At 49.5% G+C, this 22,680-nt stretch overlaps 1 long non-coding RNA gene and 1 pseudogene across 1 annotated transcript; both read right to left on the bottom strand.

The window, feature by feature from the left end:
• Positions 1 to 4,164: 4,164 nt before the first annotated feature.
• LOC136499219 (uncharacterized) lies at positions 4,165 to 4,738 on the bottom strand. Its single transcript, XR_010769941.1, has 2 exons — positions 4,708 to 4,738; positions 4,165 to 4,423 (listed from the first exon to the last, which is right to left on the bottom strand). It is a non-coding gene; the product is annotated as an uncharacterized lncRNA (long non-coding RNA).
• Positions 4,739 to 19,171: 14,433 nt separating this feature from the next.
• Positions 19,172 to 22,456, bottom strand: LOC136499322 (uncharacterized; annotated as a pseudogene).
• Positions 22,457 to 22,680: the final 224 nt, after the last annotated feature.

The raw sequence follows: 22,680 nt of genomic DNA, 5'->3' as shown, positions 1-22,680 counted from the left end.
ATGACGAACCAACGTCTCGAGCCACGGGCAACCTGCCAGGCATCTGAGGCCTGACAGGTACGAAGATTCCACATCGTCTGTCCATTCAACGGGCGCAAGGCTATGTCGGCCACTCCTTCGATAGGGTCATGCAACCGGCATGACACAACAGGACAAGCGACTTCACCAACTCCAAGGGCGAAGGGCACTAGGGCCCACTCGTCAGCCCCTCCAGACAGAGGCTCCTTCGTAGCCAAGGAAGCCTTGAGAAGGTTCACCCGGGGGAGGCCGTGCTGCACCAAACAGCTCCTGACGGTCAAGAGCCAGGTGGAGGCAGTGACGTCAGGGGGCAGTTGCGGCTCTGTCGAGTCCTCCCTACGCGATGAAGACAAGGTCTATCCACACGTGCGGCAGCACACTCCTGCACCCGCGTACGTAGACTATAGACTAAAACCCAAAACTGATTTGTACCTGACCTCTCCTCGTAGTATAAGGGGAGGGTCGGCTCGTATAGAAGGGGGATGAAATCCCACCAAGGGGGACAAATCCAACCAAGGGGAATGATCTTTAGAATATCCCACAGTAGACGAAACACACCAGAGAACCTCAGCTAGAGGAGGTCGATTTCTTACTCCCTGAGGAAGAGCACCAACGAGTCGTAGGATAACACAGAGCGATCCCCTGCCAAAATCTCAATCTCCTCCATTGTAATCCCCAATTTGGGTAGTCCATAATACGAAGAACAGTATACTAGACGTAGAGCTCCGAAGCCCGAACCAGGATAGATTGCCCTGTCCCTCTTGTGTTTTTTAGTGCCCGAGCCACTGGAGATCCACACATTGACTTCCAACGAACAACCACGATGCTTGCTCTATATTCGTGCCGGTCAAACTTTCTTAAGTTTAACTAAGTTTGTAGAAAATATTAGCCAACATTTGTATCTTCAAATAAGTTTATTATATATGATAATAGATTCAACGATCTATCTAATGATACTAATTATGTACTATAAATATTAATGTTTTGTTATATATATTTAATCAAAGTTAAAAGTGTTTGACTCCTCAGAATACGAGAATGACATTTATTTTGGGACATAGGGAGTATTCCATGACATTTATTTTGGGACATAGGGAGTATTCCTCTCTTCTTTTATTTTTTCCTCCTCTCCTAGTTCTCTTTTCTTTCCCTTCTTTTTTATTCGCTCACTTCGCTTCGACCATGTCACCGCACCGTACCTCTGCCTCGACACTTCCCACACCCTCCCTCTGCCTCCCCTCCATCCGCACCTCCCTCCATCGATGTTGGTGTTGTCGAGTCTCACCTCCGAGCACCGCCCATGCTCACATCGGCGTGGGGGAAGGGCATTTTGGGGTGGGCCTGTCTGCACAGAGGACAGAACCAGGCAAACCTATAATTTTGGGCTCCTCCATTCTTCGGTTCCTCTCAGCGTGAATTTCGGGCAGAGTCGTTCCTCCTCTTCCTGTTTGGTTGACGAAGTTGTGAGCCTATAAGCGGAGCGGCTGGGAGAGCAGTATCAAACATGGTCGTAGTGTACCTAGCCCAGCCTAACTGGCGTGTCGAGTACGTCGAGCCCGTGCACCATGGTGCCTATCAGCACGTTTGTTAGGCACCTGATCTATGTGGCCTGGGTGCATACACATGTCAGGGGCACCGTTGCCCCGCGAGCACCATCGCCTCGTACCATGGGTCTGTTTGGACCAAAAGCTAATATGGCCTTGTCCACTACCATATACTAGATTTTCATAGACGATCAAAAAGGTTTTTCGAGGTGGGCGCCTCCGTAACAACGTCTGTGTAAATCGGTATTTTCAGAGGCGATCAAGTGCCCGCCTCCGAAAATAGATTAAAAAAACAAAACTCATCATGAGCCCGCTAAACCCATCGACGGGGCCTGCCTCCCGCCCTCTCCGTTCTGACTAGCCCTGTGCACGGCGCCGCCACCGGATCTAGAGGTGGAGGTGGTAGAGGGCTCCGCTGCCGAATTTGGACGTGGTGGAGGACGCCGTCGCCGCTGGATTTGGAGGTGGTGGAGGGCGCCGTCGGTGGATCTAGACGAGGTGGTGGAGGGCGCGGCCGTCGGTGGAGCAGGCCATGCACGCCGTCATCGGGGGAGAATGTCACGCACGCGCGTGCAACCTTTGGCAGAGGTGTCACGGGGAAAGGGAGAGTAGGGGGGCAGCGGGAAGTGAGGGAGAGGACGAGAGAGGATTGGAGAAGTGAGAGAGTTTGAATGAAACCCTAACTTCTGTATATATATAAGGTTTGGATATGGGCATGGCTAGGCCTCGGGTATATTTACGGAGGCAAACCACATAAGGAACCCGCCTCCAAAATTAGCTCCTATTTTTAGTGGCAGACCTCTTAAGAGGCCCGTCTCTGTTAATAGATTTTTGGAGGCAAACATTTTTTACTGTCTCCTAAAATAAAATGATTGCCTCCGAAAATCGTCACCTATTTTAAGAGACAGCTACATTTTGTGACCGCCTTCGTTAATGAAATGGTTTGTCTACTAGCTAAAATCAATTTCGTAGCAGTGGTCCTTACATTTTGGTCTTGATTTTAGTTCAAAAGACGGAGTTTCACCTTGCTCAAAATTTTATGGCACACAAAAGCAAACCACATTTTGGCAGAGAGTACTGATGAGAATGGGGATGCCAAATCTTCCGTTAGGTGGAGGAGGTAACTATCAATTTTGGTGTAGATGTGATACATCGATTTAGTTTCAGATAAAAAAACCCGAACCCTGCAACCTTAACATCATGTCGAGTGTTACTACCCGGTTGACCTCACCTAGAAGGCTAATTTCTACTCAGAGAATCGTCGAACAAGCAAGAACTCAAGAACACGGCTCAACGATGAATAGCCCATCCCAGCACCTGGTTCGATGTTGAATCTAAAACCAATCTGTACAGAACTCGGCAGCCCATCGTGGCTTCTGTTTCTAAAATAAAGCTGGGCCGCCCAATTAGTATCAAGCCCAGTTGGCCTAAGCACCGGCGTGGTGGACTGGGCCGGCATGCATGATGCATGAGATCGGCCTAAGTTTGTGCTCAGTTTTGTGTATATAATTCCTAGGCAATTGGCCTTGTCCAACATATTTGATCAGAGAAGTGCCCATTCTGCACGATTTATAATAAACCACCATTACAGTTTACATGGCAGCAGCCTAACTCCATTGCAGTAACTGTGCTTCTAAAGTTGAGTGAGTACGACTCCATTATGGCCAAGATACAGATGGATTCAGGTGAACGTCTCGTCTCCAAGACTCCAACAACAGCTAGCTTGCATATTACTGTATATGTTGACGGCCGAAAGGTGAGTTCCTATATATACTCCAGTACTAATGTACTGTTCTTGAGAACGAACCACCATCGTATACAAGCAAAGTAGAATTAGTAAAAAAAATTTGTTTAAAAAAAAAAGATAAACATAGAACTACTCGTAAAACCGAGTTACAGACTTACAGTGACGAAGCTAAGCTAGCGTGCCGCGAGTGATGCTCATGCATGCATGGCGTGAACGACGGCGCTGTCCCTGCTGACGTGCACCGCCGGCGGGTCTCGCAGAGGCAGACAAACATACGTACAACCTGGACCGCAAACCACGACGCGTTACAATACTGATACTGTACATGCAGTCATATATGCAGGCAGCACCTAACAATTCCGGCGCACGATAACTGTACAGCTACTCTACTCAGATAGCAACCTAGCTTGAAAAACATTTGTTCGTTATCGTTTCGCTAAAAAAAACATGGGTGATGCATGCGGCATGCCTCTATACACTACAGCAGCCAGTGGCTTCCCCGAGTGCCAGTTGCACTCGGGGAAGGCCCAGTTGCACTCGGAAAAGCCTTCCCCGAGTGCAACAATCGGGGAAGACCCTCCGGCTTGGCCGAAGGCCGACGCCGTTTTTTTTTCTTCCCCGAGTGCAACACTCGAGGAAGATTTTTGAATTTTTTTTTAAATAATCTTTGCCGAGTGCCGCAGCTCAGGCACTCGGCAAAGAAATTTGTTTTTTTTTAAAAAAACCCTCTTTGCCGAGTGCCGCAGCTCAGGCACTCGGGGAAGCCACCTCTAAAAATTCTTTTTTTTTGTTTTTTCCTTTTCCATGTAAACAACAAAGCATATATATATCACAAACCACAAATCAACAACAATATATCACAAACCACATTTATATATCACAAACGACCAAATTTGTCCGAAATCCACAATATATTACAAACCACACGTTCAAAAGTACACACTATTCCAAGTTCACAAGTTCAATACATAAAAATGACTCCGCAGGCAGCTCACGGCGACTGTGAGGGTTGGGACGCCCCAGGGTGCGATCCCGGCGAGTGTCCAGGTGGGGATGGCCCGACGTGCGATGCCGGCGACCCTACGACATGGTTCGACGCCGCCCCCGATTGATGCTGCAAAAAAGAAAAGAGATCACGTGAGTGACAAGATAAAAATGTAAAGGAGTTTAAGGAAAAGTTGAAAATTTCGGCAGCACCTCCCCTGCACGGGGAGGTTTCCAAAACCTGCAAGAAAAACGTCGGCACGAAGGCCGACAACCACATTTCTGGCACGAAGGCCGACACATCAACAAATCCGGCACGAAGGCCGACACATCAACAAATCCGGCACAAAGGCCATCACTAGGTTTGACACTAAGCATGAGTAAAGAAAGTAAAACATCGGTACTCATACTCACCGGAGTAGACTCTCGACGATGTGGTGGTGGTGCAAGCAGCTGTGCTGGGATCTCCCAACCTTGTTGCTGCCCAAGTTGTTGCACGAACTTGAGCAAACCTTCTTGCTGGGCCTCCAAAGCTTGTATCCTCTGACGCTCGGCCTAAAATTGTTTCCTAAAATTGTTTCCTAACATCAGCAAATCACCTAGTCTTTGCGTGCAGTTGGCAGCAGTTCATATATAGTACTGAACTTCATCCATTCCTTGACTAGACGTAGATTCATGAAAAAATTAACAAACCTGAGTGCAGCAAGGCTCTCTCAGTCTCCTACTAGATGTGCAGCTAGATTAACTGAAGACACCACATATCTGCTCAAAGCCTGAAGATGTGAACATAAACACTGCAACAATATAATTCAGCAAAGGAACATTAGGTTACAGGATTTCGCACAACCTCTATAAAGAATTTCAGATATCACAGGATTTGACTCTAAGTAGATGCCTCTACATAAGAGATCACCATGGAACCAAATGACTAGAAATGACAGGCTTTTTCTGTGTACTAGATTAATGCACGTGCGTTGCAACGGGTGCAATACAAAATTTCATGAGGTAATTGGTGTTATCCTAAAATCCTCAAGTCAAAATGAAGATATAAATGATTACTTGCCAGCATTTGGTTTTGGTGCCTGACGAGGTCTAGCTTTGGAGGATTTATTTGCTTTAATTTTGACTTTATGTCCTAGCAGATCAGTAATATTTGGGCTCCTAAGTAAACTGCTAACTCCTTGAATGAACCCAGGACTGGTCATAGTCCATTCGATTGACTCAGTAGTATCTCACATCCCACACATAGGGAGCCCTTCTTTTTACATACAAATAAAAGAAGGAAAATTATTAGGAACAACAGATATTAATCAGGAATATGCATCTGAAAGTTTAGCATCAGTGTCTTGGTGAGTTTCAGAATTCAGAGTTCAGTTACTCGGATTTGCACAATATATTTATTAATTACTCAGTTCTAGAATTTTACACCAGAAAGCAACCAACTGCAAGAGTTAAACATATACATCCACATGCTAGCTCCTATCTCTACCAAGTATATATATCATATATATCAGATTCCATTTGCTCAAATTTCAGCACTAGCAAATTAAGCAGTTGAGGAGCTCACCTGCATAAATAAACAACAAGTTAAGCAGTTTGCTAAATCACCTTGTTCTAAAAAAATCACAGGGCATATTCAAAACTCACATTAGCATTATTTTGTGTGTACTTGCCGTTTTCGGCGTCTTTTTGCCATGGGGCCATCCTCCTTATGACCATCTCTTAGGTATGGTGTTAGTTCGCTCGCCGAAATCTTAGGGAGGATGGAAGTATCGAAAGGAGAGATTTCATTAGATTGATAATTGAACTCTTCCTCCTCCACTTGATTTTCAACTTCGACAACCCGCTTCTTCCCAGGGAGAACCACTCGTCGTCTCTTGTTTCTAGTGTCACACACATAGAAGACTTGGAAAACCTGACTTGCGAGTACAAATAGAAGCTAGATCGAGTAATTAAGCATGAGCACACACCCTGTTGCATAGACCGAGATAGAATTAAGCACACGGATTCCATCACGCAGTTGTAATTTGATCATGGTCACACAATCCCAAAAATTAATTACAATGCTATTATTAGCAAATTTGGTCGCTGCTACCTTATCTATCGAGCTGAGCTGAGCACACGCCCCAGGCAGGACCGACGCCTATGTGGTTGCTGTCGGTGGACGGGCCGTATGCCAAGAAAGGAAGCCCAGGGATCGAGAGCAGAGCTGAGCTGAAGCGGACCAGATTTGGCCAGTCGTGGCCTCTACTCCACCCTCAGCGGAAGAGTTGATTTGGCTTTATTTTCTTCACATATCACAATGAATTAATTAGCTGAATCACCTGCCATTCATCAACCGGGCCGGGTCAGCTTAGGAGTTCGGACACCTGCAAGTAAACATCGATCGATTCGCTGTCTATACAAGCTATATGTCGTGCTAACTTGACAAATTAATAGAGAGCATGCACAACATGCATGGCATGTGGTAGTAGTGTGCCAATGGAAGTACCTTTATACTCTACTGCTCGCTGATCTGTACATGCTCCAATGTCAAGAATCGTTCAAGGAGTTAATATTAATACCACCAGATCCAAGGTTTAGGTAGGCCCTGCCCATTCGAATCAAGAAACATATTAATATCAAAGATGAAAAGAACAGATCCCGCTGCATATTGTACTGGGTTAATTAGAAGTCTCAGATCGAGGTCAGGAATATATGTTTGCAATTAACCTCCACTAATAAAAGCCAGCCACATCATCATGATCCATTTCTCGCCACTTTCAAGATCAATGAGAGGGAAACAGAGTGAGTTTTTTTTGAGCTAGGCTTCAGTTTCTGAAAGGGCCAAATAATATAGATATGGCCGGTCAGGTTATTATCAAAAGCAAGAAAAGGCCAGGTAGATGTCTGGGTTTTAGGCATCCGACGTCACAACTTGCTCGAAACCTTCTCAATTTTTTATCATAGCATCTACATGCGATAACATGACGCCCCGACAAGTTTCGTGATTTTCGGACTTTGTTCGGATTTATATGATTTAAATACACTTTTCCCGCAAGTACCTCGTCATGTTACGTCAACAAGATGCTCGACATTTCATGTGAGTTCCTGGATACGGCCTCAACATACACCAAATATCATGAATATCATTTTTTGAATCACCAAATTCCATTATTTCATGCACCTGCAGTTCAAATTTAAAGTATACAAAAAAATTCAACGAAACGAAAAAAATTAACGAAATATACCAAAAAAAGTCAAAATTGTCCCAAATTTGAACAAGGAGTTTTAAATAATGTGAGAAGGCCTCACAAAAAAATGGCGCAAAAAAAACAAAAAAAATTCTTCCCCGAGTGCCTTCCCTGGCACTCGGCAAAGAGGCCTTTTGCCGAGTGCCATGACAGGGCACTCGGGGAAGCCAGCCTCTTTGCCGAGTGCCAGGGTGCGACACTCGGCAAAGCAATTTTTTTTTAGTTTTAACGACGTGGGCGGGCTGGGTCGTCAAGTAACATTTTTCTTTGCCGAGTGCCGCTCTTCCCCGAGTGTTGCACTCGGGAAGAGGGCCTTGCTCTGCGGCACTCGGCAAAGCCTCTCTTCCCCGAGTGCTCTTCTTCCCCGAGTGCAACACTCGGGGAAGATTGCCTTTGCCAAGTGTCCGATTTTTGGCACTCGGGAAGCCTGCGACACTCGGGGAATTTTACCTCTCCTGTAGTGATATATCCATGACCATGCATTTGTTCCTCTGTAATTTTTTTTTGAACGTAGATTTGTTCCTCTGTATACTAATGATCAAGAGGCTTTACGGTTGCCGCGCGCGATGGCAGACGAACGAAACTGTGAGCTAATGAAACGCAGTGGCCACTGGCCACGGACACGGCACGGAGAGCCCGTGAATGACTGGGAGCCATGCAGCGCAGCGCAGAGCAGGTGCAGGGTGCAGCGACGCAGACAGCGCGCGCGATGTCGATGTCGATGCGCGGTGGAGGCATGCGATGACACGTACTGTGACGATGCAGTGGCACCGTCACTTCACGCTGCCATTGCATTGCATTGCATTGCCAACACGGACGCACGCACTGCACTGTTAACTAACCTGTGTGCAGTGCAGGGCAGGGCAGGCAGGCGCGGTCGCTTGGCTCGGCGGCCATCGCACCAGACACCGCGCTCGCCGCAGGCTGCCGCCCAATCGGCTACCGGCGAGAACAAAAGGCGGCGCACCTGCACACTGCACAGGAGTCAGCAGAAAAGTGAGTGAAGCGAGAGGTGAAAACAGAAAGCCACTGTATACGCTAGAGAAAAGATGGAAAAGGGTTAGGTTTGACTGGGGATTTGACCGGATTGTTAATACGGCGCCAGCATGGCAGCACTGCATGGGGGGGTTTTCGAGAAAACAAAGAGAGAATTCCTTATTTGACACCAGACAAATGACTCGTCCCTTTTTTGGTCCTCAAAAAATTTCCGTTCCCTATTTGACACCGAGTTCAACTTTCGTTCCTTATACGACACTCCGTCGGGTTTGCCATCCGTGAACCGTTAACTGACATGTGGGCCCCACCACCCTTCTCCCCTTAACTGACATGTGGACACCAAACAAAACGACGGCGGCGCTTGGACGGGGCGCATCCGCGCGTGGAGGTGGCGGCGCAGGCGCGCTCCCGCGGCCAGGGGCGCGTCCCATCCCCGCGGCGAGGAGCTATCGTGGCAGCAAGGCGGCGGCGGCGGCTCCAGGGCCGCACGGTGCCACCACGTCGAGCTTCTCCGACTCTCCGAGTGCTCCAGCTATGACGGGCTCTCGTCTCGAGCGTCGCCGCCGCCGCGAAGTCCGAGCCCGCGCCGGAGAAGAAGGCTACCAAGGAGGCCGGCGTCCCTCGGTGCGTGGCTCGCAAGTTCCTCAACGCCATCTTCAACAGCAGGCCTGAGCCGCCAACGCCGCTGTCGTCGTCACGGGGGGCGGAGTCCGCGTGCTCCACGGCGTCCTCCTACTCGCGCTCAGGTCGTCCAGGAACTGGAGCAGCAGGAGGCGAGTTGGGCATCGTCGTTGTCACGGTGGGGATGTGGATCGACTCTTGCGCCATCTTCAACTGCATTGGCTGGGCAACCTCGCTTCAACATCCTCTCAAACACAGCCAGCGCCTCAAATGGTTTCCCGTCCTTGCTGAGGGCGCCGATCACCAGCACATAAGCATGTTGAGGTATCTCCTTCCCCGTTCCCCTCTCTTCCATCTCTTGGAACAGTGCTATGCATTGTGGAAACGTGCCCTCGCTGTAATGGCGCTGCATGAGAGTGAGGTATGTCACCTTGTCCGGCGCGAGCTCTGCCTGTTCCCTCATATCCGCAAGCCGTGCCATCGCATCATGCGTCCTCCCCGCGCGGCAGTACCCCTTGATGAGAATGTTGTAGGAAACCACGTCGGGACGCACTCGATCTTCCGTGGACATTGCGTCGAACACGTTGATGGCAGTGTCAAGGAGGCCAGCGTTGACAAGGCCGTCCAGGCAGTTGTAGGTGAGCCTGGACGGCTCAATGCCGGCGAGGCGCATGGCCTGCCACACCCACAGCAGCTCCTCGGAGAGTCCGAACGCCGCGAGGCTGCGGATCAACGAGGCCGACGACGCCGGCGCGAGGTGCCTCAGGACAGCGTCCCCGTGCGCGCGCAGCTCTGAGACGAGCTGCCGCGCCTAGCCGGTGGCGTTGGGGCCGGCGGTCTCCCTGGAGCGCGCGAAGGAGTGGAGGAGGGAGACGTAGCAGCTGAGGAGGTGCTGCGGGTGCGCGAGGAGGTCGGCGCCGTTGGGCAGGGAGCGGAAGAAGTGGAGCGACGGGAGAGGGTGCGGGGTGAGCTGCGGGGACGGGACGCGCCCCTGGCCGCGCGAGCGCGCCTGCGCCGCCACCTCCACGCGCGGATGCGCCCCGTCCAAGCGCCGCCGTCGTTTTGTCTGGTTGCCACATGTCAGTTAAGGGGAGAAGGGTGGTGGGGCCCACATGTCAGTTAACGGTTCACGGATGGCAAACCCGACGGAGTGTCGTATAAGGAACGAAAGTTGAACTCGATGTCAAATAGGGAACGAAAATTTTTTGAGGGCCAAGAAAGGAACGGGTCATTTGTCTGGTGTCAAATAAGGAATTGTCTCGAAAACAAATGGCGTGCCTGCCGGCGGCGGCCCAGGGTGGTGTGCATGATGGATCGGAATCCCAACGCCCGCCAGCAAGCAAGCAGTGCCTGCGTGCGACCCTGCGAGCGTGCACGGGGGGACGCGATGGTCGCGTACGTACGTGATACAGCAGTACATTGTGACCTGTGCGGCGTAAGACAGCCATGGGCATTGTGCTTAAGAATAAGACCTTTTCACGAAGGTCGAGAAAACCCTCGAACCTCTGCCCCATCCATACGCAGTGGCACCGTAGCAGCTTTAATGAGACTAGGCTGACCTTAGACTTGTGCTTTAACATGGACAGACGAGAGAATTTTTTTTAAACGCACAAATAAATTACGCCTTCTCCAGCCAACAAATGCGTCCCCGAGAGGGTTCAAACTCTGATCGGTAGTATGCAAAGCGCACAGCCAGACCAATTGGTCCAGCGTCCCCTCTTTGTAGACATCGATCTTTGTTTGTTTTATTTCCTTGCAGCAAATTAAACACAAAATCTTGTCTGTTCTACGACGAATGTTCCTGCCGGCCAGTCCTTAGCAGTCGTGCATTTTTACTAGTACTAGTACTACTCCCATGAAGCGACGACACGGTACTCGTAGACCGTAGTCCTAGCAGTAGCATGCCTCTCATGAAGCAACGAGTACGGCTGGTGCTACGTGCTAGTGGTTCCATGCAGTGCCGCCGGATCTCTGGTGGCTGCTGGGTGGTGCAGGGATCAGCAGCTAGCACTACTACACAAATTTTACTGGGGGTAGATGATTTGGGTTTTTCGCGGCGGACAAAGCCATCCGCCGCGGCCTAGAGGCCATGGTAAATCGTGGCTTAACCGCGGTGGGTGGCTTTGCCCGCCGCGGTTAACCGATTTACCGCGGCGGGCGGCGTAACGTGCCCGCTGCGGTAAATATACTTTTACCACGGCGGGCACGTTACACCGTCCGCCGCGGTAAATATACTTTTACCACGGCGGACACATTTTGTAGCCCGCCGTGGTTATGTGTATTAGCCGTGGCGGGCTTTATTATTTACCCGCCTCGGTAAATTATTTACTGAATTAAAAAAAATACAACAGGCATATAAATTCAAATAAAATACAGCATGCATATAAATTCAAATTCAAATCCAAATCACATCCATATTTCACAGATTAAACTTAAAAAGTATGCAGGCATTACACATGAGATAATATACATATATATACATTCATTTCGTCGTTCTTTTCATCGTTAATTCATTACATTTACATATTAAAGTCGTTATACATGCGCTAAGGTGTAATCATGCGGACGCATCATCGTGGGCCATTTCCTCAGCCTCTCGTACTCCGGTAAAATCGCTAGCGGGCTGTTCTCATGGAAGAACGTGCCCCCTTCAAGCACGTATTTATCTAAGACAAACTTACATATGTCCGCCTTTGTCTGCTTGAAGCTGTATTGGATGCTCTGCATGTCTCTCGACCAGTTCAATCCAATCTTGAGCACCCTCCAACTGCTGCTATACTGCTTGCACACCCTCAAGAACTCACAGGCGTAGAAGCCACAGGTTTATGATCCTACCGGTTGTTTGGCACACTGCATGATCGATACGCAAGCATTACAACATAGGCATTAGAACACATATGAACGGAAAGCATAATTAAACCTTTCAAATACTTACCAGAAAGTTGCGTCTGATTTTGATGCGGTTCTTATGCTTAGCCTTAAATTTCTCTGTTCTTCGATCATAGCATTCAGGATCCTTCACGTACTCCTTATAAGCGCTATACAAAATTTACTAGTATTAGGCAGGGCATTAGAACGCATATGAGAAGACAGTTCAGTTACTTACACTCTGAGGCAATCTTCAAAGGCCTTGTATCCTTTTTAGTTTGGCACTGTCAATGAATCAAATACGCAGGACCTGCCATCCTGAGGGTAGATGACAAATGCAACCCAGTGACCCTCGAGGCCTTGGCTGCGCCATTGAAACAAAATACAGGTTACGACGAGAAATAATAATACTAGCTAGCTACCCACTTATATCTACAGGCATGTCTTCGACTTACCCAAAGTGGTAGGCAGCTAGGATACACCCATTTCCCCTGATCTTCTTTATTGCTCCTAGTATGTATCTTGAAATGTTCAACTTCTCATTGTCCATCAGTTTCTTCCTATGCGTCTCTCTCTGTCGCTTGGTCAAGTCTTTCATGGTTGGATGATTGTCATATAGGTGGTAACCAATGATGATTCTTTGAGCAATATGCATTGGAGATAGATAGATAACATCAAGTTTTAGTTCCTTGGATATATAGGCCATCAACCTGCAAGGACAAACCATCGTGGCATATATAAGTAGTATTGACCGATTCAAAGGCAGGTGATATGTGAAACTCTCAATTCAGCACTTACATAGAGAACAAGGTGACTTGGGCGATGTCAAGGTCTTGTTCCCGCAGTAGTCTATACATGTCGTGGAAGTCCACGGGGAGTTCTACATCGTTGCCGGGCAAGTGGAAGTACTCTGCCACAACCTTGACTAGAAAACCATGCAGGCCAGCTTTTGCCGCTTCCATGTACCAGAGATGAAACCTCCTTGTCTCCCACCTTTCCTCGTCGATGAGTTGGGCCTTGGTTATCATGAACTTCCCATGCTCGTAATTGCTGGGGCAGTCATCCGATTCAGGAAATAGATGGAAAGGTGATCTCGGCCTGGGATAGAAATGTTAGTACCATATTATGGCAAAGAAAAGTTATTAGCAAATTATGCTCGCCGCTACCATACCTTTTGAACTCAAGTGAGTATGTGAGCTGCCCTTGGTCGCCTTTAGTCTTCGTCGGTGGTGGAGGACAGTGGCTTGTGCTCGCAATGGCAGCAGGCGGTGTCTTTGCCCCCGGTTCCTCCGTGCCTCCCGGTCCTTTGCTCATGCCCTTAGACGGACTGCCGGGAGGTGGAGGTGGACTTGTTGTTGGAGGAGGAGAACGAGGGTGAGGGCTTGTGCCTCCTGGTGCTTTGCTCGTGCCCTTAGACGGACTGTCGGGAGGTGGAGGTGGACTTGTTGTTGGAGGAGGAGAACGAGGGTGAGGGCTTGTGCCTCCCGGTGCTTTGCTCGTGCCCTTAGACGGACTGCCGGGAGGTGGAGGTGGACTTGTTGTTGGAGAAGGAGAATAAGGGTGAGGGCTTGTGCCTCCCGGTGCTTTGCTCGTGCCCTTAGATGGACTGCCGGGAGGTGGAGGTGGACTTGTTGTTGGAGAAGGAGAATAAGGGTGAGGGCTTGTGCCTCCCGGTGCTTTGCTCGTGCCCTTAGATGGACTGCCGGGAGGTGGAGGTGGACTTGTTGTTGGAGGAGGAGAACGAGGGTGAGGGCTTGTGCCTCGGGGTGAGTTCCTTCCCTTGTCATCGCCGCCATTGCCTTCGTCATCGTCGTCGTCGTGATCCGGATCATCGGGGGGACAAGATCCGGCAACGGATGGTTGTGATGCTGGTGTCGCCGTCAGTGTAGAAGTCAGCGTTGAGAGAATGATCTCTATGTTGTCCTTGTTCCACAGAACTTCGGAACCCAAGGTAGCTGCAAGGATCGTTACCCCTTCTGCATTTGGATATTCCATTTCAAATTCTTCATATTCAGTCGCATACCATGTAAGTATCATGGCAGCATAGTTGGCAGGGATCTGGCCTTGGTTGAAATCTTTGATATCTTCTTTGGGGTGCATGTAACCCTCACCCACGGTCAACTTTTTCGCCCTGCTGAATGGGATCGTGAGGTGGACGTGCATGGGTTCTCGGATGGCGTCGACGGGGTGCCTTAGGCAATCCTCGATCATCAGCAGTGGCTGCCCTTGTGTCTGCCCTTGTGGAACTTGAGGCACGGCCACGCCAGCCTGGCGAAGCATCTGTGACCTCATCGACACCATATCTGGGTCATTGCTCGTGAAGGCTTCTTTTATGGACCGGCTAATCATTTCGGCCACGCCTTGATCATAGCCCTTCTGAAAGATGCCCTCCTTGTACCTCTGCCTTGACCGGTATGTGGTAGCGTCGGATTGCCATGACTCCACTGAGTTCTAGCTCATCTTCAATGACATGCCACGGACGTGGCCACGGTGCTCGAGGTTCCCAGCGCCAGGGTCAGCAAGTCCTGGCCCCTGCAAACCTCGAAGCTATCCTTGGATTTAGCGGCCTTGATGATAGCCCTCTCCACCTCCTCAAACTTGGGCTCATTGAACTTGCTCGCGCCCTCCTTGAGCTTCTTCGGCTTGCGGGCATAGATGAAATCCTTAGCCCTCAAGTCTACACCATCGTATGGATCGGGAAGCCCGGCGGCAGCTCTAGCCCTTTCTTCCTCCTGCCACTAGGGCCTCTTACCAGCAAACCCAGTCATGCCCAAGTGGTGGGGGTGTAGGTTCTTCTTCGCGAGTGCACTGAACTTGGCGCTCTTTGCCTTTGCTTCTTCTGTTGTTCTTTGTTTGCAGAACTCTTCCCAGTGATGTTCCTTCACCATAGTGTATTTGACACAGGGTGACTTGCCTAGCTTTAGGTAGTACCTGGTCAGCATGGACTTAAAGTTTCTAAAGGCTCTTCCTGCCACATGCATGACCCACTCCCTGCACTTGTCAAGATCGGCGTCCTCAGGATAATGGAAGCTCCTCGTCACCTCACCCCAGATATGTGTCTTGTAGTCGATCGGGACATTGTTCTAGTCCTCCCAAGTGATCTCCACCTTGTCCTTGACTATACATGCCACCTGGTTGCTGAACTTGGCAAGGACCGTGAGTGGCGACAACGGGTTTCCCTCTGGTCCCACCTCATGGATCACATGGACTTCGCCGTGGATTTCCCTCCGGTGCCTCCCGTGTTCCCCCCTTCTCAGCTTTGTCCTCTGACCCCTAGACTTGCCTGAAGTGGTTGGAGATGGAGCGGGGGGGTTCTTTGTCCCTGACTTGTTCCTCCTTGAAATTCAATTCTCGAGGCACCACCGGCATCTGTTCAGGGTTTGGAGACCGCGCACTTTCAACTTCGTCGTCCCTCGGTTGGTAGGTCAGATCATCTTCGTCCTCTGTACGACATTTCTTTGTTGGCCTCGGGGTCACGGACACGTGGCTCTCGAGGCTAGTTGATGATGATGCACTAGGGGTAGGGTCGCGCCATTCGCTTATCGGTTCCTCCGCCATTGGAAAGCTACAATGAATACATATTTCAGTTGTATACACACAGTTATAGAGTAGTAAAGTAGAGTAGTACTAGAGTAGTAAAGTAGAGTAGTACTAGAGTAGTAAAGTAGTAGTAGTTGGCTCAGATTTGCCCCATTGTCATCACATCACTTTTAAACTGGTTGCTTGTATCTGGTATACAAGCCATCCTAGTTTAGCGGGGGCACTCGATCATCATCGCCGCTGCCTCAGCATAAAAGGGTTCACATCATTGCATATGCCACTGCCTCAGCTTAGAAGTGTGAAAAGAATCATCATTGCAAATACCAAACAAAAGCCATCAAGATAGTTTCAAAATTCGGCCCCAAAGCGCTAAGTCCTTCGGCCATCAAGATAGAGTCACTGCCTTAGCTCTTGTTTTAAAAGTTCATCATTGCATATATATGCCACATAGATGGAGTCAAAATCAAATAGTAGAGTGTAGTAGCAGATAGAGTATAGTAGTAGCAGTAGGGTGTAGTAGTAGAGTATAGTAGCAGCTAGTAGTAGCAGCCAGCAGTATAGAAAATAGTAGTAGTTGCAGATAGTAGAGTAGTAGAGCCCACAATAGGAGACACCAAACAAAGCATATGTGCCACAAAAAATCAAAATAGGACATGGGAGTACAGCAGCAGTAGAGTGTAGTACAGCAGCAGCAGCAAGTATCCTCCTAGATTCAGAGATAACAGTAGTACAAATCATAGGCAGTGGAAAAACCCAACCCCTTCTCTTCCCTTCCTGCTGTCTGAAACTGAGCACCCACTCAAGAGTAGTACAAATTAAAAGGAGCAGATCCAGCAAAGGACATATAGGCAGTGGCATCATATATATCTAGTGCTCAGTTAACAAGAATCGCATCCTAGGCAGCATTTAGTATTTTTTCTTCCAAATTCATCTCAACATGTGCCATCATAGGCAGTGGCATCAAGTGCTCAATAAACAGAATTGCATCATAGGCAGCAATAGTTGGCATTGCTCAGGAAAACTAAAATCGGAGAAGAACATCCATAGTTGGCATTGCTCCATAGGAGGGATTAGGGGAGCAATTGGCACATTACCGGGCGGTCTCCTTGGGGCTCGGCTGTGGAGCTGGCGGTGCTAGGGTTAGGCCTCCATAGAGGACGGCGCGGGGCCACAGATGACTGTGGAGACAGAGAGGCGGACGGAGATGAGGACGGGAGACGGGGGAGGATAGCACACCGGCGTGGGGACGCGGACAGAGGTACACCGGCGTCGGGACACGGACGGAGACGGGGACGGGAGACGGGGACGGATGGCGGAGGATGGGCCTAGGGTTCTGGCCCACGTTCCCATCGACGTCCAAAGGCACCACGACGCGGGTGCGTGTGCACGGAAGGAGGACGAGGGCACCACGGCGTGGAGGGTAGGGGCGACGATGGAGGTGCACGACGGCGGCAATGGCGCGGCGGCGCGGTGGTTTTTGGGCAGCCCTTCGTTGGTAGCGGTGCGGTGGTTTTTGAACCGATTTGGGGGAGGTGGTGGAGTATATATAAGCCATCATTTACTGCGGTGGGCTCCTTATAACGCCCGTCACGGTTAATATTTACCACGGCGGGCTCCTTAGAACGCCTGTCACGGTTAATATTTACCGCGGCGGGCTCCTTATAACGCCCATCACGGTTAATATTTACCGCGGCGGGCTCCTTAGAACGCCCGTCACGGTTAATATTTTTCAATCTGAAATCTTATTTTACCCTTTTTCAATCTGGAATCTTATTTTTCCCTTAGGTAGAGCAGTATATATACTAGATAGTTAGCTATAGAGGAGTATGTATAGTAGTAGTAGATAGTAGTATAGTTTGGAGTAGTAGTAGTAGAGTAGTACATAGTTGGAGTAGTAGAGTAGTAGTTGGAGGAGTAGAGTGTAGTAGTACAGTCGTAGTTGGATGAGTAGTTAGCTATAGAGGAGTATATATATATACAAGCTTGTTTCATTTGTTTGAACATAGATCACATAATATGAAAAAGAAAAAAACAACACAACAAAATATATGATGCATACATATGGTTCCATGATATTAATAATAAGTTACAACTTGTCTTGAATGGAGTCCACTACAATAAGTTACATATATGTTTCTGGGATACATATATCATTTTGGTGTAGGTGCTTTCACCGTCCTCTTCTCACCGTCGGGGCGGGCCCACGGCATCATCCTGGACTTGTTGAATCGGTCCTCGACGGCCTTGATCTTCTTTGGATGATCGGTAAAAAGCTTGAGCTCTGCGTAGTTGTTGTATTGTTTGGGACTCTGCACCCCATCAGCTCCCACAATCCGCTGCTTTCTGGACACAACCACATGCCTTTTTGGGTCCTCTGCATATATATAGTAGGCCACTTGTGCGACATTGGTTGCTAGTACCCACGGGTCATCTTTGTAGCCGATACTTTTGAGGTCCACGGTGGTTAGCCCATAACTGTCCACTGCAACCGCATTCGGTTTGACCCACTGGCAACGGAAGACGGTTATGCGTAGGTTTTGGCCGTAGTCAAGTTCCCATATTTCTTTGACTTGCCCATAGTATTGCCTCCTCTGGCCCGTGGACTCTTCTTCGCCCTCGTATCGAACACCATAGTTCTGTGCCGAGCTCTTCTTGTCCTTGTCTTTCGTGTGGAACCTGTAGCCCTGGACGTCATACCCTTGCCACGTGGTGATTTGGCTGGATGGGCCTAACACAAGCCTCTTAACGGTCTCCGTATCTTCATCAGGGCATCCTTGAAGGGGTATGTGTTGCTCTTTGAGCCACTCTATGAAATTGTTCTTGTGATGGTTCTGGACCCATGCCTCCGTGCGCTGCCCGTCATTAGCGGCGTGGATCTCTTCCAGGTGCTTTTCAATGTATTTCTCCATGCTCACTAACTGATGAAGGATGCTGTAATGAGCTTCTTGCACCGTTTGATTTGCCACATCGGTGCGTACTTTTCGGCCTGTGCACCCCATCCCTGAGGTTTTGCCTTCGTGGTGATGGACAGGCAGCCCAATCACCCTCCCATCTCTTATGTACCTCATACACCAGTTCACGGCCTCCTCTATTGTGTATGCCTCGATCATAGAGCCCTCCGGGTAAGCGCGGTTATGGACATATCTGTTGAGGGTGGACATGAACCGCTCGTACATCCACATCTGGTGTAGATACATGGGGCCCAGTTGATGGATCTGATCGACCATATGCATCATTAGGTGTGGCATAATATCAAAGTAAGATGGTGGAAAGCACATCTCGAGCTGGCAAAGGGTCTTCGCGATGAACTCCTTCAGGGTAGGCAGCTCAGCCTTATCAATGACCTTCTAGGTGATGCGGTTAAAGAAGTATGACATCCGTGTGATGACCATCTTCACGTACTCTGGACGAATAGCCCTAATCGCAAATGGTAGGAACACCGTCAGCATGACGTGGCAGTCGTGTGAGTTGTAGCCGGTCATTATGAGGTCTTTCATGGAGACCAGGCTCTTGATGTTGGAAGAGAAACTAGTTGGCACCTTGATACCCCTAAGTAACTTAAGAAAAACCATCCTCTCGTCTTGCGTTAGGTTGCAGGCCGCACCCGGGATATCGACTTTACCGTTCTGAGGCGGTCCCGAGTGAAGGTCCGGCCTGATGCCCAGATTGACAAGATCCGTCCGTGACTTGATACCATCCTTTGTCTTGCCCTTGATGTCCAGTAGGACACCGATCGTGCTTTCAAAGACATTTTTCTCCAGGTGCATGCAGTCGATGGCATGGGGTGTATTCAGTGTTTTCCAATACGACAGGTACTTGAAGAAAATTGACTTCTTCTTGAAAGGAATGGCGGCGGGGACTTCCTCCGTCTGGTCCCGCTTTCGCTTCCTTGTCTGCTTGGGCCCATCTTCAGGCAGCTTCTTCTTCTTTCCAAACTCCACCTGATCCATGTCCTTGACCATCTCATACACCTTTGTCCCCCAACTAGTCTGCGTCGTTTGATCACGCTGCGGCTCGTCCTGATTGTCAAAGTATTTGTTCATAATACTTCTTCTATACCTGTGATTTTTGGCGAGGAACCGTCTGTGCCTCGTGTACACCATCTTATTGGATCCCTTAAGGTAAGTGTAGCAGGTCTTGTCGATGCAAATTATGCAGCCAGTCTTCCCTTTGATCTGCCCCAACAGTGAGAAGAGACCGAGGTAATCGGTGATGGTGACAAAGATGATTGCTTTTAGTGTGAACTTCTCCTTGCGGGATGCATCCACCATCTGGACCCCAACATCAAATAGTATCTTCATTTCCTCCATGAACGGCTCTAGGAACACATCTATATCGTTGCTGGGCTGCTTCGGTCTGGAGATAAGCATGGTCAGCATAAGGTACCTACGCTTCTGACATAGATGGGAAGGTAGGTTGTACATGGTGAGCACGATGGGCCAAGTGCTGTGCGAGCTACTAAGCTCACCGAACGGGTTCATCCCGTCGGTACTCAGCGCGAACCTAACATGCCTGGGCTCCTTGCCAAACTCCAGGTAGGCCTCGTCGAAATCCTTCCACTGCTTGCCATAGGATGGGTGCCATAGCTTGCCATCGTCTTTTAGGTGGTCAGCTGATGCATGCCAGGACATGAGCTTGGCATCGTCCGGGTTCCCGAATATTGCACACAGACGATCGGTCACGGGCAAGTACCACACCGACAGTGCTGGACTTTTTCTGTGCGTGTAACCCTCTTCTTCATCGTCCTGCTGAGCCGAGATTTGTTTGGCCGCACTGCTCTTCTTTGCCCCCTTCTTGTTCTTCTTCCGACCACCCCACAAGCCTCCCTCGTCTTCTGCATCCACGCGACAACCAGCATTTTTCTTGTACCGACTAAAGCCGCAGTGCGGACAACTCGTCAAATTCTCATACTCATTGCCCCGATATAGGATGTAGTGGTTAGGGCTTGCATCAAACTTTGTAAGCTTCATTACCACTGGCCGAATCAACTTCTTGGCCTGATAAGTATTGGCGGGCACCTTGTTAGCCGTTGGGTACGTGGTGGCAAGGTAGCTTAACAACTCATTGGAGCTAGTGTCAGACCAACCATGATGAGACTTCAACATCAACATATGGAGGTTAAAATGGAGCGCCGTGCACTCCTTCGGACAATCGCCGCCGTCCTTATAGAAAGGATAAACTGCCGCCTGCTTCAACTCTCTGAAATTCTCCAACCACTTTGGGCAACCCAACACAACATCGTCTTCATCGAAGTGTTTGACTAGATCTTCAACAAGCTGCACATCCTTGGGTTGGCTCACAGTATCCTGACCATCACCACCATCGCCGGCTTCGTCGGCCATGTCTTGCATTAGATCATCCACCGTGATGTAATCACGACAACTATTGTCAGTGTCGGCTGGCGCAGCTGCTGCTGAAGGATCTTTATTCACCGGTGGTGCTGTTGTCGTCGGCGTCGAAGAGCTCACTCCAGATGCACCGCCACTCGCACCAACTCTTTCGCCATGAAATGTCCAGACTGTGTAGCCCTCGATGAAACCATACATGATCAAATGAGTTTGCACCTCGCTGTCTCGGTGGGCTTTCAGGTTCTTGCAACAAGAACATGGACATATGGTTGTCATCCGCTTTAGTCTCTCACAGTGAGCTTTACCAGCCGCAACAAACTTCCTTAATTCAAAGAGGTACCGCGGATCATTCACTCTATCGATCCGGTACATCCATTCCGATCTATCCATCATATCTACGAACATTATCCTTCACAATCAACATTAAATAAAGAAGAATTAGGAGGAATTGATGATTTTTACGTCCAAAATCATGAAAAAGAGAGGAAATGACGATGTGAAAGATGAAGCATGCATCTATGATGAATCTAAAGTTAAAGAAATACATGACATCATTTTTTCCATTAAAATTGATCTAGATCTAGATCTAGATCTAGAGAGAATTCTAGGTGATGGAAATAGAGAGAGGGAGAGCCTTTATGAACCTCTTATGATGTCCTCCTCCCTCAAATCCAAGCCCTTCAACTCAAATCAAAAGTTTCCTCAAATTTTAGGGCAAAGCCTCCCCCTATGAGTTTTGAGAGAGGAAGACCCGTGGAGAAGATGAAGGGTTTGTGCTGTGTATTTGTACAGGCTTTACCGCGGCGGGCAAGATAAAACGCCCGCCTCGGTAAATCAACTCTTTACCGCGGCGGACAGTTTAAAGAGCCCGCCATAGTAAATCGTATTAACCGCGGCGGGAGATTCATACCGCCCGCCGCGGTAAATAACTATTTCCTACGGCGGGCAGGTAAGGTGGCCCGTCGCGGTTAACCGTGGCGGGCAAAAGAGGTGCCCGCCATGGAGCGCATTTTGGCCACGCTGCGCAAATTGATTCCTGTAGTAGTGTAGTAGAAATCTGCGTGGTAGGAGGAGTAGGCTGTACTGTGTTATAAGAGTAAACACCCACAAGTGGAGAGGGACGGGGACGGCCGGGGGTGCGCGCGATGCCGTGGCCGTTGCGGTTGCCCGTAGGAGGATTCCGGACAGCAGCACGCAGCGAGGCGGTAGTCAGTCTGTCGGGTTGGCTGCGCTGAATTTTTTTAGCTCTTTTTTAATAGTAATTTTAAAAATAACACGGCTACTTTTTTATTTTGACATCTAACCCGCTGGCGCAGCCAAACACTACTGCCGTGCCACCGCTGACGTGGCAAGGGCCTGTCGTGCCATCGACTCGGGCGCGGCGCTGACGCGCCACCCCGCCTGGCACGGCAGGGCCTAATAGACATTGCACGCGCGACGTTGCTTCTCTTCTCCCTCTCTGCTCACTCACTGTCTCCCTCGGTCCGCCACCCACAGCCGTCGCCGCTGGCAGCTGCTCCGCCCCCTCAGTGCCCTGTCCCTCGGTCCTCTCCCCATAGCGTCTCTCTGTCCCCTCGGTCCTCTCCCCACTCCCTCTCTCCCCTAGGCACCCTCTCCCTCGCTGTAGGCGCCTGCCGCCTGCCAGGGCAGGCCACCGGTGGACCTTTGCTCGCCTGCTGTCATCAGGGGTGTCCCCCAAGGTCCCCCCTCCAAAGGCAAGGTATTGCCCACTTCATCTTTGATTTTTTTATTTGAACGAACTGATATGTAGTTAGGGTTTA

Source organism: Miscanthus floridulus, chromosome 13 (genome assembly GCF_019320115.1).
Source record: "Miscanthus floridulus cultivar M001 chromosome 13, ASM1932011v1, whole genome shotgun sequence".
Taxonomy (NCBI): domain Eukaryota; kingdom Viridiplantae; phylum Streptophyta; class Magnoliopsida; order Poales; family Poaceae; genus Miscanthus; species Miscanthus floridulus.
This window is presented reverse-complemented; position numbering and strand designations above follow the sequence as displayed.